The sequence below is a fragment of the Pempheris klunzingeri genome, chromosome 10, assembly GCF_042242105.1.
Source record: "Pempheris klunzingeri isolate RE-2024b chromosome 10, fPemKlu1.hap1, whole genome shotgun sequence".
NCBI classification, from domain to species: domain Eukaryota; kingdom Metazoa; phylum Chordata; class Actinopteri; order Acropomatiformes; family Pempheridae; genus Pempheris; species Pempheris klunzingeri.
In genome coordinates, this window is record NC_092021.1 from 6,234,356 (window position 1) to 6,249,444 (window position 15,089).

The window sequence follows — 15,089 nt, forward strand, 5'->3', positions numbered from 1 at the left end:
GCCTGACAGCAGAATTGTGATGGATAGGTTCATTGACACTCACAGTGTGTTTGAAACTGCATATAACACGGGAGAGACACTGACCTGAAATGAGCTTTTTTGCATCCACAACCAAGGATTGGCGTTGCAGTCAATGCAGTGACCAAGACCCATGGGACAAAATTCTGGCCTCTATCCGACAAGGGATTGTAGGATTGTAGGACTGGAGTGAAGGATCGGTCCCACTCTTTACAGCCTTAATTGCAACAACAGGACTAGGTTTTGAGGTATCATGGAGCAGAGCTTGGAAGAAGAGGCCACAGCCTTTGTTGAATGCCCACTTTGGGGACTAGGCAAGTCTCTGTGGCGCAATCGGCCAGCGCGCTCGGCTGTTAACCGAGAGGATGGTGGTTCGAGCCCACCCAGGGACGAAAACTTGTTTGCGGCTGTGCAGCAAGAGTTCTGGTCGTGCCCTTGGAACTTGACGTGCAGCCTGGACCTGGCTAGAAGGCCCGAGCTCTTCCTTGTGGCTTCAGAGGTGTTGGCTTTTGTGCTTCTGCTTGCCAGCCTTGAATTGAACAAGGAGTCTTTCAAGGCACTTTGCTGTCAATGTCTTTTTTTGCTTTTTAACTGAAAACGGTAATGAAAGGCAGAACCAAGGTCATGCAATTTCATTCAACTCTTCCTATGTAACTTTGGGAAAAGTGTAAAAGCTGTGGCGCCGTGGCTTAGTTGGTCAAAGTGCCTGTCTAGTAAACAGGAGATCCTGGGTTCAAATCCCAGCGGTGCCTGCTGATACCTCTTTCTTTTTCCGTTTCCTTGGGCCTGAAACCATGAAAACCTCATTTGAAGTCAATGCAGCACTAAGCAAAGGTCAAAAGGACAAGAATGCAGCCGTCTGCAGAATGACTTTGGTAAGACTTGATGCCAATAGCTTTCACCAGAGTATAGAGCTCTCTGTTTTTACTCAAAACGGACATGAAAGACAGAAACGAGCTGATTGAATTTCATTCAGCACTTCCCATATAACTTTATGAAAAGTAAAAGGAGCAGGTGGAGGCACCGTGGCTTAGTTGGTCAAAGTCCCTGTCTTGTAAACAGGAGATCCTGGGTTCAAATCCCAGCGGTGCCTGCTTTATCTTCCTTTCCAGCACTAATAACCTTCCCAATGTTTGAAATGGCAAGAACCTCATTTGAAACCGATGCAGCAAAAGGCAACCGGACAAGAATGTAGCCGGCAGCAGAATGACTTGATACCAATGTTTGTCACCAGAGTACTTGAATGCCTTTGCCAACAGTGGGTGCTGTGGTTTAATTGGTGAAAGTGCCTGCCTTGTAAACGGGAGAGATTTGGTTTGAATCCCAGCCATGCCTTTATGCGTCCATGGTAGCCATTACTTATTTAATCCTGGGAGAGGAAAAATGGACCAGGTTTTCGGTAGTTACCTCCAACATCCTATGAACACATCATCTCAGTGGTTTCTAAAGTCTATGGACAATGGCGTCTGTCCTGCCAGTGTCTTCGGAAACTGCTATCAGACGCTCCTCTAAACCATGCAATACAAGCAAGCAGTGCTGCCAGGCCCACGTTGGAGTTGAAATCCACTGCTGAAACACAACGAAAAGCCGCCTGACAGCAGAATTGTGATGGATAGGTTCATTGACACTCACAGTGTGTTTGAAACTGCATATAACACGGGAGAGACACTGACCTGAAATGAGCTTTTTTGCATCCACAACCAAGGATTGGCGTTGCAGTCAATGCAGTGACCAAGACCCATGGGACAAAATTCTGGCCTCTATCCGACAAGGGATTGTAGGATTGTAGGACTGGAGTGAAGGATCGGTCCCACTCTTTACAGCCTTAATTGCAACAACAGGACTAGGTTTTGAGGTATCATGGAGCAGAGCTTGGAAGAAGAGGCCACAGCCTTTGTTGAATGCCCACTTTGGGGACTAGGCAAGTCTCTGTGGCGCAATCGGCCAGCGCGCTCGGCTGTTAACCGAGAGGATGGTGGTTCGAGCCCACCCAGGGACGAAAACTTGTTTGCGGCTGTGCAGCAAGAGTTCTGGTCGTGCCCTTGGAACTTGACGTGCTGCCTGGACCTGGCTAGAAGGCCCGAGCTCTTCCTTGTGGCTTCAGAGGTGTTGGCTTTTGTGCTTCTGCTTGCCAGCCTTGAATTGAACAAGGAGTCTTTCAAGGCACTTTGCTGTCAATGTCTTTTTTTGCTTTTTAACTGAAAACGGTAATGAAAGGCAGAACCAAGGTCATGCAATTTCATTCAACTCTTCCTATGTAACTTTGGGAAAAGTGTAAAAGCTGTGGCGCCGTGGCTTAGTTGGTCAAAGTGCCTGTCTAGTAAACAGGAGATCCTGGGTTCAAATCCCAGCGGTGCCTGCTGATACCTCTTTCTTTTTCCGTTTCCTTGGGCCTGAAACCATGAAAACCTCATTTGAAGTCAATGCAGCACTAAGCAAAGGTCAAAAGGACAAGAATGCAGCCGTCTGCAGAATGACTTTGGTAAGACTTGATGCCAATAGCTTTCACCAGAGTATAGAGCTCTCTGTTTTTACTCAAAACGGACATGAAAGACAGAAACGAGCTGATTGAATTTCATTCAGCACTTCCCATATAACTTTATGAAAAGTAAAAGGAGCAGGTGGAGGCACCGTGGCTTAGTTGGTCAAAGTCCCTGTCTTGTAAACAGGAGATCCTGGGTTCAAATCCCAGCGGTGCCTGCTTTATCTTCCTTTCCAGCACTAATAACCTTCCCAATGTTTGAAATGGCAAGAACCTCATTTGAAACCGATGCAGCAAAAGGCAACCGGACAAGAATGTAGCCGGCAGCAGAATGACTTGATACCAATGTTTGTCACCAGAGTACTTGAATGCCTTTGCCAACAGTGGGTGCTGTGGTTTAATTGGTGAAAGTGCCTGCCTTGTAAACGGGAGAGATTTGGTTTGAATCCCAGCCATGCCTTTATGCGTCCATGGTAGCCATTACTTATTTAATCCTGGGAGAGGAAAAATGGACCAGGTTTTCGGTAGTTACCTCCAACATCCTATGAACACATCATCTCAGTGGTTTCTAAAGTCTATGGACAATGGCGTCTGTCCTGCCAGTGTCTTCGGAAACTGCTATCAGACGCTCCTCTAAACCATGCAATACAAGCAAGCAGTGCTGCCAGGCCCACGTTGGAGTTGAAATCCACTGCTGAAACACAACGAAAAGCCGCCTGACAGCAGAATTGTGATGGATAGGTTCATTGACACTCACAGTGTGTTTGAAACTGCATATAACACGGGAGAGACACTGACCTGAAATGAGCTTTTTTGCATCCACAACCAAGGATTGGCGTTGCAGTCAATGCAGTGACCAAGACCCATGGGACAAAATTCTGGCCTCTATCCGACAAGGGATTGTAGGATTGTAGGACTGGAGTGAAGGATCGGTCCCACTCTTTACAGCCTTAATTGCAACAACAGGACTAGGTTTTGAGGTATCATGGAGCAGAGCTTGGAAGAAGAGGCCACAGCCTTTGTTGAATGCCCACTTTGGGGACTAGGCAAGTCTCTGTGGCGCAATCGGCCAGCGCGCTCGGCTGTTAACCGAGAGGATGGTGGTTCGAGCCCACCCAGGGACGAAAACTTGTTTGCGGCTGTGCAGCAAGAGTTCTGGTCGTGCCCTTGGAACTTGACGTGCTGCCTGGACCTGGCTAGAAGGCCCGAGCTCTTCCTTGTGGCTTCAGAGGTGTTGGCTTTTGTGCTTCTGCTTGCCAGCCTTGAATTGAACAAGGAGTCTTTCAAGGCACTTTGCTGTCAATGTCTTTTTTTGCTTTTTAACTGAAAACGGTAATGAAAGGCAGAACCAAGGTCATGCAATTTCATTCAACTCTTCCTATGTAACTTTGGGAAAAGTGTAAAAGCTGTGGCGCCGTGGCTTAGTTGGTCAAAGTGCCTGTCTAGTAAACAGGAGATCCTGGGTTCAAATCCCAGCGGTGCCTGCTGATACCTCTTTCTTTTTCCGTTTCCTTGGGCCTGAAACCATGAAAACCTCATTTGAAGTCAATGCAGCACTAAGCAAAGGTCAAAAGGACAAGAATGCAGCCGTCTGCAGAATGACTTTGGTAAGACTTGATGCCAATAGCTTTCACCAGAGTATAGAGCTCTCTGTTTTTACTCAAAACGGACATGAAAGACAGAAACGAGCTGATTGAATTTCATTCAGCACTTCCCATATAACTTTATGAAAAGTAAAAGGAGCAGGTGGAGGCACCGTGGCTTAGTTGGTCAAAGTCCCTGTCTTGTAAACAGGAGATCCTGGGTTCAAATCCCAGCGGTGCCTGCTTTATCTTCCTTTCCAGCACTAATAACCTTCCCAATGTTTGAAATGGCAAGAACCTCATTTGAAACCGATGCAGCAAAAGGCAACCGGACAAGAATGTAGCCGGCAGCAGAATGACTTGATACCAATGTTTGTCACCAGAGTACTTGAATGCCTTTGCCAACAGTGGGTGCTGTGGTTTAATTGGTGAAAGTGCCTGCCTTGTAAACGGGAGAGATTTGGTTTGAATCCCAGCCATGCCTTTATGCGTCCATGGTAGCCATTACTTATTTAATCCTGGGAGAGGAAAAATGGACCAGGTTTTCGGTAGTTACCTCCAACATCCTATGAACACATCATCTCAGTGGTTTCTAAAGTCTATGGACAATGGCGTCTGTCCTGCCAGTGTCTTCAGAAACTGCTATCAGACGCTCCTCTAAACCATGCAATACAAGCAAGCAGTGCTGCCAGGCCCACGTTGGAGTTGAAATCCACTGCTGAAACACAACGAAAAGCCGCCTGACAGCAGAATTGTGATGGATAGGTTCATTGACACTCACAGTGTGTTTGAAACTGCATATAACACGGGAGAGACACTGACCTGAAATGAGCTTTTTTGCATCCACAACCAAGGATTGGCGTTGCAGTCAATGCAGTGACCAAGACCCATGGGACAAAATTCTGGCCTCTATCCGACAAGGGATTGTAGGATTGTAGGACTGGAGTGAAGGATCGGTCCCACTCTTTACAGCCTTAATTGCAACAACAGGACTAGGTTTTGAGGTATCATGGAGCAGAGCTTGGAAGAAGAGGCCACAGCCTTTGTTGAATGCCCACTTTGGGGACTAGGCAAGTCTCTGTGGCGCAATCGGCCAGCGCGCTCGGCTGTTAACCGAGAGGATGGTGGTTCGAGCCCACCCAGGGACGAAAACTTGTTTGCGGCTGTGCAGCAAGAGTTCTGGTCGTGCCCTTGGAACTTGACGTGCTGCCTGGACCTGGCTAGAAGGCCCGAGCTCTTCCTTGTGGCTTCAGAGGTGTTGGCTTTTGTGCTTCTGCTTGCCAGCCTTGAATTGAACAAGGAGTCTTTCAAGGCACTTTGCTGTCAATGTCTTTTTTTGCTTTTTAACTGAAAACGGTAATGAAAGGCAGAACCAAGGTCATGCAATTTCATTCAACTCTTCCTATGTAACTTTGGGAAAAGTGTAAAAGCTGTGGCGCCGTGGCTTAGTTGGTCAAAGTGCCTGTCTAGTAAACAGGAGATCCTGGGTTCAAATCCCAGCGGTGCCTGCTGATACCTCTTTCTTTTTCCGTTTCCTTGGGCCTGAAACCATGAAAACCTCATTTGAAGTCAATGCAGCACTAAGCAAAGGTCAAAAGGACAAGAATGCAGCCGTCTGCAGAATGACTTTGGTAAGACTTGATGCCAATAGCTTTCACCAGAGTATAGAGCTCTCTGTTTTTACTCAAAACGGACATGAAAGACAGAAACGAGCTGATTGAATTTCATTCAGCACTTCCCATATAACTTTATGAAAAGTAAAAGGAGCAGGTGGAGGCACCGTGGCTTAGTTGGTCAAAGTCCCTGTCTTGTAAACAGGAGATCCTGGGTTCAAATCCCAGCGGTGCCTGCTTTATCTTCCTTTCCAGCACTAATAACCTTCCCAATGTTTGAAATGGCAAGAACCTCATTTGAAACCGATGCAGCAAAAGGCAACCGGACAAGAATGTAGCCGGCAGCAGAATGACTTGATACCAATGTTTTTCACCAGAGTACTTGAATGCCTTTGCCAACAGTGGGTGCTGTGGTTTAATTGGTGAAAGTGCCTGCCTTGTAAACGGGAGAGATTTGGTTTGAATCCCAGCCATGCCTTTATGCGTCCATGGTAGCCATTACTTATTTAATCCTGGGAGAGGAAAAATGGACCAGGTTTTCGGTAGTTACCTCCAACATCCTATGAACACATCATCTCAGTGGTTTCTAAAGTCTATGGACAATGGCGTCTGTCCTGCCAGTGTCTTCAGAAACTGCTATCAGACGCTCCTCTAAACCATGCAATACAAGCAAGCAGTGCTGCCAGGCCCACGTTGGAGTTGAAATCCACTGCTGAAACACAACGAAAAGCCGCCTGACAGCAGAATTGTGATGGATAGGTTCATTGACACTCACAGTGTGTTTGAAACTGCATATAACACGGGAGAGACACTGACCTGAAATGAGCTTTTTTGCATCCACAACCAAGGATTGGCGTTGCAGTCAATGCAGTGACCAAGACCCATGGGACAAAATTCTGGCCTCTATCCGACAAGGGATTGTAGGATTGTAGGATTGTAGGACTGGAGTGAAGGATCGGTCCCACTCTTTACAGCCTTAATTGCAACAACAGGACTAGGTTTTGAGGTATCATGGAGCAGAGCTTGGAAGAAGAGGCCACAGCCTTTGTTGAATGCCCACTTTGGGGACTAGGCAAGTCTCTGTGGCGCAATCGGCCAGCGCGCTCGGCTGTTAACCGAGAGGATGGTGGTTCGAGCCCACCCAGGGACGAAAACTTGTTTGCGGCTGTGCAGCAAGAGTTCTGGTCGTGCCCTTGGAACTTGACGTGCTGCCTGGACCTGGCTAGAAGGCCCGAGCTCTTCCTTGTGGCTTCAGAGGTGTTGGCTTTTGTGCTTCTGCTTGCCAGCCTTGAATTGAACAAGGAGTCTTTCAAGGCACTTTGCTGTCAATGTCTTTTTTTGCTTTTTAACTGAAAACGGTAATGAAAGGCAGAACCAAGGTCATGCAATTTCATTCAACTCTTCCTATGTAACTTTGGGAAAAGTGTAAAAGCTGTGGCGCCGTGGCTTAGTTGGTCAAAGTGCCTGTCTAGTAAACAGGAGATCCTGGGTTCAAATCCCAGCGGTGCCTGCTGATACCTCTTTCTTTTTCCGTTTCCTTGGGCCTGAAACCATGAAAACCTCATTTGAAGTCAATGCAGCACTAAGCAAAGGTCAAAAGGACAAGAATGCAGCCGTCTGCAGAATGACTTTGGTAAGACTTGATGCCAATAGCTTTCACCAGAGTATAGAGCTCTCTGTTTTTACTCAAAACGGACATGAAAGACAGAAACGAGCTGATTGAATTTCATTCAGCACTTCCCATATAACTTTATGAAAAGTAAAAGGAGCAGGTGGAGGCACCGTGGCTTAGTTGGTCAAAGTCCCTGTCTTGTAAACAGGAGATCCTGGGTTCAAATCCCAGCGGTGCCTGCTTTATCTTCCTTTCCAGCACTAATAACCTTCCCAATGTTTGAAATGGCAAGAACCTCATTTGAAACCGATGCAGCAAAAGGCAACCGGACAAGAATGTAGCCGGCAGCAGAATGACTTGATACCAATGTTTGTCACCAGAGTACTTGAATGCCTTTGCCAACAGTGGGTGCTGTGGTTTAATTGGTGAAAGTGCCTGCCTTGTAAACGGGAGAGATTTGGTTTGAATCCCAGCCATGCCTTTATGCGTCCATGGTAGCCATTACTTATTTAATCCTGGGAGAGGAAAAATGGACCAGGTTTTCGGTAGTTACCTCCAACATCCTATGAACACATCATCTCAGTGGTTTCTAAAGTCTATGGACAATGGCGTCTGTCCTGCCAGTGTCTTCGGAAACTGCTATCAGACGCTCCTCTAAACCATGCAATACAAGCAAGCAGTGCTGCCAGGCCCACGTTGGAGTTGAAATCCACTGCTGAAACACAACGAAAAGCCGCCTGACAGCAGAATTGTGATGGATAGGTTCATTGACACTCACAGTGTGTTTGAAACTGCATATAACACGGGAGAGACACTGACCTGAAATGAGCTTTTTTGCATCCACAACCAAGGATTGGCGTTGCAGTCAATGCAGTGACCAAGACCCATGGGACAAAATTCTGGCCTCTATCCGACAAGGGATTGTAGGATTGTAGGACTGGAGTGAAGGATCGGTCCCACTCTTTACAGCCTTAATTGCAACAACAGGACTAGGTTTTGAGGTATCATGGAGCAGAGCTTGGAAGAAGAGGCCACAGCCTTTGTTGAATGCCCACTTTGGGGACTAGGCAAGTCTCTGTGGCGCAATCGGCCAGCGCGCTCGGCTGTTAACCGAGAGGATGGTGGTTCGAGCCCACCCAGGGACGAAAACTTGTTTGCGGCTGTGCAGCAAGAGTTCTGGTCGTGCCCTTGGAACTTGACGTGCTGCCTGGACCTGGCTAGAAGGCCCGAGCTCTTCCTTGTGGCTTCAGAGGTGTTGGCTTTTGTGCTTCTGCTTGCCAGCCTTGAATTGAACAAGGAGTCTTTCAAGGCACTTTGCTGTCAATGTCTTTTTTTGCTTTTTAACTGAAAACGGTAATGAAAGGCAGAACCAAGGTCATGCAATTTCATTCAACTCTTCCTATGTAACTTTGGGAAAAGTGTAAAAGCTGTGGCGCCGTGGCTTAGTTGGTCAAAGTGCCTGTCTAGTAAACAGGAGATCCTGGGTTCAAATCCCAGCGGTGCCTGCTGATACCTCTTTCTTTTTCCGTTTCCTTGGGCCTGAAACCATGAAAACCTCATTTGAAGTCAATGCAGCACTAAGCAAAGGTCAAAAGGACAAGAATGCAGCCGTCTGCAGAATGACTTTGGTAAGACTTGATGCCAATAGCTTTCACCAGAGTATAGAGCTCTCTGTTTTTACTCAAAACGGACATGAAAGACAGAAACGAGCTGATTGAATTTCATTCAGCACTTCCCATATAACTTTATGAAAAGTAAAAGGAGCAGGTGGAGGCACCGTGGCTTAGTTGGTCAAAGTCCCTGTCTTGTAAACAGGAGATCCTGGGTTCAAATCCCAGCGGTGCCTGCTTTATCTTCCTTTCCAGCACTAATAACCTTCCCAATGTTTGAAATGGCAAGAACCTCATTTGAAACCGATGCAGCAAAAGGCAACCGGACAAGAATGTAGCCGGCAGCAGAATGACTTGATACCAATGTTTGTCACCAGAGTACTTGAATGCCTTTGCCAACAGTGGGTGCTGTGGTTTAATTGGTGAAAGTGCCTGCCTTGTAAACGGGAGAGATTTGGTTTGAATCCCAGCCATGCCTTTATGCGTCCATGGTAGCCATTACTTATTTAATCCTGGGAGAGGAAAAATGGACCAGGTTTTCGGTAGTTACCTCCAACATCCTATGAACACATCATCTCAGTGGTTTCTAAAGTCTATGGACAATGGCGTCTGTCCTGCCAGTGTCTTCGGAAACTGCTATCAGACGCTCCTCTAAACCATGCAATACAAGCAAGCAGTGCTGCCAGGCCCACGTTGGAGTTGAAATCCACTGCTGAAACACAACGAAAAGCCGCCTGACAGCAGAATTGTGATGGATAGGTTCATTGACACTCACAGTGTGTTTGAAACTGCATATAACACGGGAGAGACACTGACCTGAAATGAGCTTTTTTGCATCCACAACCAAGGATTGGCGTTGCAGTCAATGCAGTGACCAAGACCCATGGGACAAAATTCTGGCCTCTATCCGACAAGGGATTGTAGGATTGTAGGACTGGAGTGAAGGATCGGTCCCACTCTTTACAGCCTTAATTGCAACAACAGGACTAGGTTTTGAGGTATCATGGAGCAGAGCTTGGAAGAAGAGGCCACAGCCTTTGTTGAATGCCCACTTTGGGGACTAGGCAAGTCTCTGTGGCGCAATCGGCCAGCGCGCTCGGCTGTTAACCGAGAGGATGGTGGTTCGAGCCCACCCAGGGACGAAAACTTGTTTGCGGCTGTGCAGCAAGAGTTCTGGTCGTGCCCTTGGAACTTGACGTGCTGCCTGGACCTGGCTAGAAGGCCCGAGCTCTTCCTTGTGGCTTCAGAGGTGTTGGCTTTTGTGCTTCTGCTTGCCAGCCTTGAATTGAACAAGGAGTCTTTCAAGGCACTTTGCTGTCAATGTCTTTTTTTGCTTTTTAACTGAAAACGGTAATGAAAGGCAGAACCAAGGTCATGCAATTTCATTCAACTCTTCCTATGTAACTTTGGGAAAAGTGTAAAAGCTGTGGCGCCGTGGCTTAGTTGGTCAAAGTGCCTGTCTAGTAAACAGGAGATCCTGGGTTCAAATCCCAGCGGTGCCTGCTGATACCTCTTTCTTTTTCCGTTTCCTTGGGCCTGAAACCATGAAAACCTCATTTGAAGTCAATGCAGCACTAAGCAAAGGTCAAAAGGACAAGAATGCAGCCGTCTGCAGAATGACTTTGGTAAGACTTGATGCCAATAGCTTTCACCAGAGTATAGAGCTCTCTGTTTTTACTCAAAACGGACATGAAAGACAGAAACGAGCTGATTGAATTTCATTCAGCACTTCCCATATAACTTTATGAAAAGTAAAAGGAGCAGGTGGAGGCACCGTGGCTTAGTTGGTCAAAGTCCCTGTCTTGTAAACAGGAGATCCTGGGTTCAAATCCCAGCGGTGCCTGCTTTATCTTCCTTTCCAGCACTAATAACCTTCCCAATGTTTGAAATGGCAAGAACCTCATTTGAAACCGATGCAGCAAAAGGCAACCGGACAAGAATGTAGCCGGCAGCAGAATGACTTGATACCAATGTTTGTCACCAGAGTACTTGAATGCCTTTGCCAACAGTGGGTGCTGTGGTTTAATTGGTGAAAGTGCCTGCCTTGTAAACGGGAGAGATTTGGTTTGAATCCCAGCCATGCCTTTATGCGTCCATGGTAGCCATTACTTATTTAATCCTGGGAGAGGAAAAATGGACCAGGTTTTCGGTAGTTACCTCCAACATCCTATGAACACATCATCTCAGTGGTTTCTAAAGTCTATGGACAATGGCGTCTGTCCTGCCAGTGTCTTCAGAAACTGCTATCAGACGCTCCTCTAAACCATGCAATACAAGCAAGCAGTGCTGCCAGGCCCACGTTGGAGTTGAAATCCACTGCTGAAACACAACGAAAAGCCGCCTGACAGCAGAATTGTGATGGATAGGTTCATTGACACTCACAGTGTGTTTGAAACTGCATATAACACGGGAGAGACACTGACCTGAAATGAGCTTTTTTGCATCCACAACCAAGGATTGGCGTTGCAGTCAATGCAGTGACCAAGACCCATGGGACAAAATTCTGGCCTCTATCCGACAAGGGATTGTAGGATTGTAGGACTGGAGTGAAGGATCGGTCCCACTCTTTACAGCCTTAATTGCAACAACAGGACTAGGTTTTGAGGTATCATGGAGCAGAGCTTGGAAGAAGAGGCCACAGCCTTTGTTGAATGCCCACTTTGGGGACTAGGCAAGTCTCTGTGGCGCAATCGGCCAGCGCGCTCGGCTGTTAACCGAGAGGATGGTGGTTCGAGCCCACCCAGGGACGAAAACTTGTTTGCGGCTGTGCAGCAAGAGTTCTGGTCGTGCCCTTGGAACTTGACGTGCTGCCTGGACCTGGCTAGAAGGCCCGAGCTCTTCCTTGTGGCTTCAGAGGTGTTGGCTTTTGTGCTTCTGCTTGCCAGCCTTGAATTGAACAAGGAGTCTTTCAAGGCACTTTGCTGTCAATGTCTTTTTTTGCTTTTTAACTGAAAACGGTAATGAAAGGCAGAACCAAGGTCATGCAATTTCATTCAACTCTTCCTATGTAACTTTGGGAAAAGTGTAAAAGCTGTGGCGCCGTGGCTTAGTTGGTCAAAGTGCCTGTCTAGTAAACAGGAGATCCTGGGTTCAAATCCCAGCGGTGCCTGCTGATACCTCTTTCTTTTTCCGTTTCCTTGGGCCTGAAACCATGAAAACCTCATTTGAAGTCAATGCAGCACTAAGCAAAGGTCAAAAGGACAAGAATGCAGCCGTCTGCAGAATGACTTTGGTAAGACTTGATGCCAATAGCTTTCACCAGAGTATAGAGCTCTCTGTTTTTACTCAAAACGGACATGAAAGACAGAAACGAGCTGATTGAATTTCATTCAGCACTTCCCATATAACTTTATGAAAAGTAAAAGGAGCAGGTGGAGGCACCGTGGCTTAGTTGGTCAAAGTCCCTGTCTTGTAAACAGGAGATCCTGGGTTCAAATCCCAGCGGTGCCTGCTTTATCTTCCTTTCCAGCACTAATAACCTTCCCAATGTTTGAAATGGCAAGAACCTCATTTGAAACCGATGCAGCAAAAGGCAACCGGACAAGAATGTAGCCGGCAGCAGAATGACTTGATACCAATGTTTTTCACCAGAGTACTTGAATGCCTTTGCCAACAGTGGGTGCTGTGGTTTAATTGGTGAAAGTGCCTGCCTTGTAAACGGGAGAGATTTGGTTTGAATCCCAGCCATGCCTTTATGCGTCCATGGTAGCCATTACTTATTTAATCCTGGGAGAGGAAAAATGGACCAGGTTTTCGGTAGTTACCTCCAACATCCTATGAACACATCATCTCAGTGGTTTCTAAAGTCTATGGACAATGGCGTCTGTCCTGCCAGTGTCTTCAGAAACTGCTATCAGACGCTCCTCTAAACCATGCAATACAAGCAAGCAGTGCTGCCAGGCCCACGTTGGAGTTGAAATCCACTGCTGAAACACAACGAAAAGCCGCCTGACAGCAGAATTGTGATGGATAGGTTCATTGACACTCACAGTGTGTTTGAAACTGCATATAACACGGGAGAGACACTGACCTGAAATGAGCTTTTTTGCATCCACAACCAAGGATTGGCGTTGCAGTCAATGCAGTGACCAAGACCCATGGGACAAAATTCTGGCCTCTATCCGACAAGGGATTGTAGGATTGTAGGATTGTAGGACTGGAGTGAAGGATCGGTCCCACTCTTTACAGCCTTAATTGCAACAACAGGACTAGGTTTTGAGGTATCATGGAGCAGAGCTTGGAAGAAGAGGCCACAGCCTTTGTTGAATGCCCACTTTGGGGACTAGGCAAGTCTCTGTGGCGCAATCGGCCAGCGCGCTCGGCTGTTAACCGAGAGGATGGTGGTTCGAGCCCACCCAGGGACGAAAACTTGTTTGCGGCTGTGCAGCAAGAGTTCTGGTCGTGCCCTTGGAACTTGACGTGCTGCCTGGACCTGGCTAGAAGGCCCGAGCTCTTCCTTGTGGCTTCAGAGGTGTTGGCTTTTGTGCTTCTGCTTGCCAGCCTTGAATTGAACAAGGAGTCTTTCAAGGCACTTTGCTGTCAATGTCTTTTTTTGCTTTTTAACTGAAAACGGTAATGAAAGGCAGAACCAAGGTCATGCAATTTCATTCAACTCTTCCTATGTAACTTTGGGAAAAGTGTAAAAGCTGTGGCGCCGTGGCTTAGTTGGTCAAAGTGCCTGTCTAGTAAACAGGAGATCCTGGGTTCAAATCCCAGCGGTGCCTGCTGATACCTCTTTCTTTTTCCGTTTCCTTGGGCCTGAAACCATGAAAACCTCATTTGAAGTCAATGCAGCACTAAGCAAAGGTCAAAAGGACAAGAATGCAGCCGTCTGCAGAATGACTTTGGTAAGACTTGATGCCAATAGCTTTCACCAGAGTATAGAGCTCTCTGTTTTTACTCAAAACGGACATGAAAGACAGAAACGAGCTGATTGAATTTCATTCAGCACTTCCCATATAACTTTATGAAAAGTAAAAGGAGCAGGTGGAGGCACCGTGGCTTAGTTGGTCAAAGTCCCTGTCTTGTAAACAGGAGATCCTGGGTTCAAATCCCAGCGGTGCCTGCTTTATCTTCCTTTCCAGCACTAATAACCTTCCCAATGTTTGAAATGGCAAGAACCTCATTTGAAACCGATGCAGCAAAAGGCAACCGGACAAGAATGTAGCCGGCAGCAGAATGACTTGATACCAATGTTTGTCACCAGAGTACTTGAATGCCTTTGCCAACAGTGGGTGCTGTGGTTTAATTGGTGAAAGTGCCTGCCTTGTAAACGGGAGAGATTTGGTTTGAATCCCAGCCATGCCTTTATGCGTCCATGGTAGCCATTACTTATTTAATCCTGGGAGAGGAAAAATGGACCAGGTTTTCGGTAGTTACCTCCAACATCCTATGAACACATCATCTCAGTGGTTTCTAAAGTCTATGGACAATGGCGTCTGTCCTGCCAGTGTCTTCGGAAACTGCTATCAGACGCTCCTCTAAACCATGCAATACAAGCAAGCAGTGCTGCCAGGCCCACGTTGGAGTTGAAATCCACTGCTGAAACACAACGAAAAGCCGCCTGACAGCAGAATTGTGATGGATAGGTTCATTGACACTCACAGTGTGTTTGAAACTGCATATAACACGGGAGAGACACTGACCTGAAATGAGCTTTTTTGCATCCACAACCAAGGATTGGCGTTGCAGTCAATGCAGTGACCAAGACCCATGGGACAAAATTCTGGCCTCTATCCGACAAGGGATTGTAGGATTGTAGGACTGGAGTGAAGGATCGGTCCCACTCTTTACAGCCTTAATTGCAACAACAGGACTAGGTTTTGAGGTATCATGGAGCAGAGCTTGGAAGAAGAGGCCACAGCCTTTGTTGAATGCCCACTTTGGGGACTAGGCAAGTCTCTGTGGCGCAATCGGCCAGCGCGCTCGGCTGTTAACCGAGAGGATGGTGGTTCGAGCCCACCCAGGGACGAAAACTTGTTTGCGGCTGTGCAGCAAGAGTTCTGGTCGTGCCCTTGGAACTTGACGTGCTGCCTGGACCTGGCTAGAAGGCCCGAGCTCTTCCTTGTGGCTTCAGAGGTGTTGGCTTTTGTGCTTCTGCTTGCCAGCCTTGAATTGAACAAGGAGTCTTTCAAGGCACTTTGCTGTCAATGTCTTTTTTTGCTTTTTAAC

At 47.1% G+C, this 15,089-nt stretch overlaps 28 non-coding genes across 28 annotated transcripts; all 28 read left to right on the forward strand.

Annotated features, from left to right (window-relative positions):
• Positions 1-336: 336 nt before the first annotated feature.
• trnan-guu (transfer RNA asparagine (anticodon GUU)) lies at positions 337-410 on the forward strand. The gene has a single exon. It is a non-coding gene; the product is annotated as a tRNA-Asn (tRNA).
• Positions 411-696: 286 nt separating this feature from the next.
• Positions 697-770, forward strand: trnat-agu (transfer RNA threonine (anticodon AGU)). The gene has a single exon. It is a non-coding gene; the product is annotated as a tRNA-Thr (tRNA).
• Positions 771-1,037: 267 nt separating this feature from the next.
• trnat-ugu (transfer RNA threonine (anticodon UGU)) lies at positions 1,038-1,111 on the forward strand. Its single transcript has one exon. It is a non-coding gene; the product is annotated as a tRNA-Thr (tRNA).
• An 832-nt stretch (positions 1,112-1,943) lies between these two features.
• trnan-guu (transfer RNA asparagine (anticodon GUU)) lies at positions 1,944-2,017 on the forward strand. The gene has a single exon. It is a non-coding gene; the product is annotated as a tRNA-Asn (tRNA).
• A 286-nt stretch (positions 2,018-2,303) lies between these two features.
• trnat-agu (transfer RNA threonine (anticodon AGU)) lies at positions 2,304-2,377 on the forward strand. The gene has a single exon. It is a non-coding gene; the product is annotated as a tRNA-Thr (tRNA).
• A 267-nt stretch (positions 2,378-2,644) lies between these two features.
• Positions 2,645-2,718, forward strand: trnat-ugu (transfer RNA threonine (anticodon UGU)). Its single transcript has one exon. It is a non-coding gene; the product is annotated as a tRNA-Thr (tRNA).
• An 832-nt stretch (positions 2,719-3,550) lies between these two features.
• On the forward strand, positions 3,551-3,624 carry trnan-guu (transfer RNA asparagine (anticodon GUU)). Its single transcript has one exon. It is a non-coding gene; the product is annotated as a tRNA-Asn (tRNA).
• Positions 3,625-3,910: 286 nt separating this feature from the next.
• trnat-agu (transfer RNA threonine (anticodon AGU)) lies at positions 3,911-3,984 on the forward strand. The gene has a single exon. It is a non-coding gene; the product is annotated as a tRNA-Thr (tRNA).
• A 267-nt stretch (positions 3,985-4,251) lies between these two features.
• trnat-ugu (transfer RNA threonine (anticodon UGU)) lies at positions 4,252-4,325 on the forward strand. Its single transcript has one exon. It is a non-coding gene; the product is annotated as a tRNA-Thr (tRNA).
• An 832-nt stretch (positions 4,326-5,157) lies between these two features.
• Positions 5,158-5,231, forward strand: trnan-guu (transfer RNA asparagine (anticodon GUU)). Its single transcript has one exon. It is a non-coding gene; the product is annotated as a tRNA-Asn (tRNA).
• Positions 5,232-5,517: 286 nt separating this feature from the next.
• trnat-agu (transfer RNA threonine (anticodon AGU)) lies at positions 5,518-5,591 on the forward strand. The gene has a single exon. It is a non-coding gene; the product is annotated as a tRNA-Thr (tRNA).
• Positions 5,592-5,858: 267 nt separating this feature from the next.
• Positions 5,859-5,932, forward strand: trnat-ugu (transfer RNA threonine (anticodon UGU)). Its single transcript has one exon. It is a non-coding gene; the product is annotated as a tRNA-Thr (tRNA).
• Positions 5,933-6,772: 840 nt separating this feature from the next.
• Positions 6,773-6,846, forward strand: trnan-guu (transfer RNA asparagine (anticodon GUU)). Its single transcript has one exon. It is a non-coding gene; the product is annotated as a tRNA-Asn (tRNA).
• A 286-nt stretch (positions 6,847-7,132) lies between these two features.
• On the forward strand, positions 7,133-7,206 carry trnat-agu (transfer RNA threonine (anticodon AGU)). The gene has a single exon. It is a non-coding gene; the product is annotated as a tRNA-Thr (tRNA).
• Positions 7,207-7,473: 267 nt separating this feature from the next.
• On the forward strand, positions 7,474-7,547 carry trnat-ugu (transfer RNA threonine (anticodon UGU)). Its single transcript has one exon. It is a non-coding gene; the product is annotated as a tRNA-Thr (tRNA).
• An 832-nt stretch (positions 7,548-8,379) lies between these two features.
• trnan-guu (transfer RNA asparagine (anticodon GUU)) lies at positions 8,380-8,453 on the forward strand. The gene has a single exon. It is a non-coding gene; the product is annotated as a tRNA-Asn (tRNA).
• A 286-nt stretch (positions 8,454-8,739) lies between these two features.
• Positions 8,740-8,813, forward strand: trnat-agu (transfer RNA threonine (anticodon AGU)). Its single transcript has one exon. It is a non-coding gene; the product is annotated as a tRNA-Thr (tRNA).
• A 267-nt stretch (positions 8,814-9,080) lies between these two features.
• On the forward strand, positions 9,081-9,154 carry trnat-ugu (transfer RNA threonine (anticodon UGU)). Its single transcript has one exon. It is a non-coding gene; the product is annotated as a tRNA-Thr (tRNA).
• An 832-nt stretch (positions 9,155-9,986) lies between these two features.
• On the forward strand, positions 9,987-10,060 carry trnan-guu (transfer RNA asparagine (anticodon GUU)). Its single transcript has one exon. It is a non-coding gene; the product is annotated as a tRNA-Asn (tRNA).
• A 286-nt stretch (positions 10,061-10,346) lies between these two features.
• On the forward strand, positions 10,347-10,420 carry trnat-agu (transfer RNA threonine (anticodon AGU)). Its single transcript has one exon. It is a non-coding gene; the product is annotated as a tRNA-Thr (tRNA).
• Positions 10,421-10,687: 267 nt separating this feature from the next.
• trnat-ugu (transfer RNA threonine (anticodon UGU)) lies at positions 10,688-10,761 on the forward strand. Its single transcript has one exon. It is a non-coding gene; the product is annotated as a tRNA-Thr (tRNA).
• Positions 10,762-11,593: 832 nt separating this feature from the next.
• trnan-guu (transfer RNA asparagine (anticodon GUU)) lies at positions 11,594-11,667 on the forward strand. The gene has a single exon. It is a non-coding gene; the product is annotated as a tRNA-Asn (tRNA).
• A 286-nt stretch (positions 11,668-11,953) lies between these two features.
• On the forward strand, positions 11,954-12,027 carry trnat-agu (transfer RNA threonine (anticodon AGU)). Its single transcript has one exon. It is a non-coding gene; the product is annotated as a tRNA-Thr (tRNA).
• A 267-nt stretch (positions 12,028-12,294) lies between these two features.
• On the forward strand, positions 12,295-12,368 carry trnat-ugu (transfer RNA threonine (anticodon UGU)). The gene has a single exon. It is a non-coding gene; the product is annotated as a tRNA-Thr (tRNA).
• An 840-nt stretch (positions 12,369-13,208) lies between these two features.
• On the forward strand, positions 13,209-13,282 carry trnan-guu (transfer RNA asparagine (anticodon GUU)). Its single transcript has one exon. It is a non-coding gene; the product is annotated as a tRNA-Asn (tRNA).
• A 286-nt stretch (positions 13,283-13,568) lies between these two features.
• trnat-agu (transfer RNA threonine (anticodon AGU)) lies at positions 13,569-13,642 on the forward strand. The gene has a single exon. It is a non-coding gene; the product is annotated as a tRNA-Thr (tRNA).
• A 267-nt stretch (positions 13,643-13,909) lies between these two features.
• trnat-ugu (transfer RNA threonine (anticodon UGU)) lies at positions 13,910-13,983 on the forward strand. The gene has a single exon. It is a non-coding gene; the product is annotated as a tRNA-Thr (tRNA).
• An 832-nt stretch (positions 13,984-14,815) lies between these two features.
• On the forward strand, positions 14,816-14,889 carry trnan-guu (transfer RNA asparagine (anticodon GUU)). Its single transcript has one exon. It is a non-coding gene; the product is annotated as a tRNA-Asn (tRNA).
• Positions 14,890-15,089: the final 200 nt, after the last annotated feature.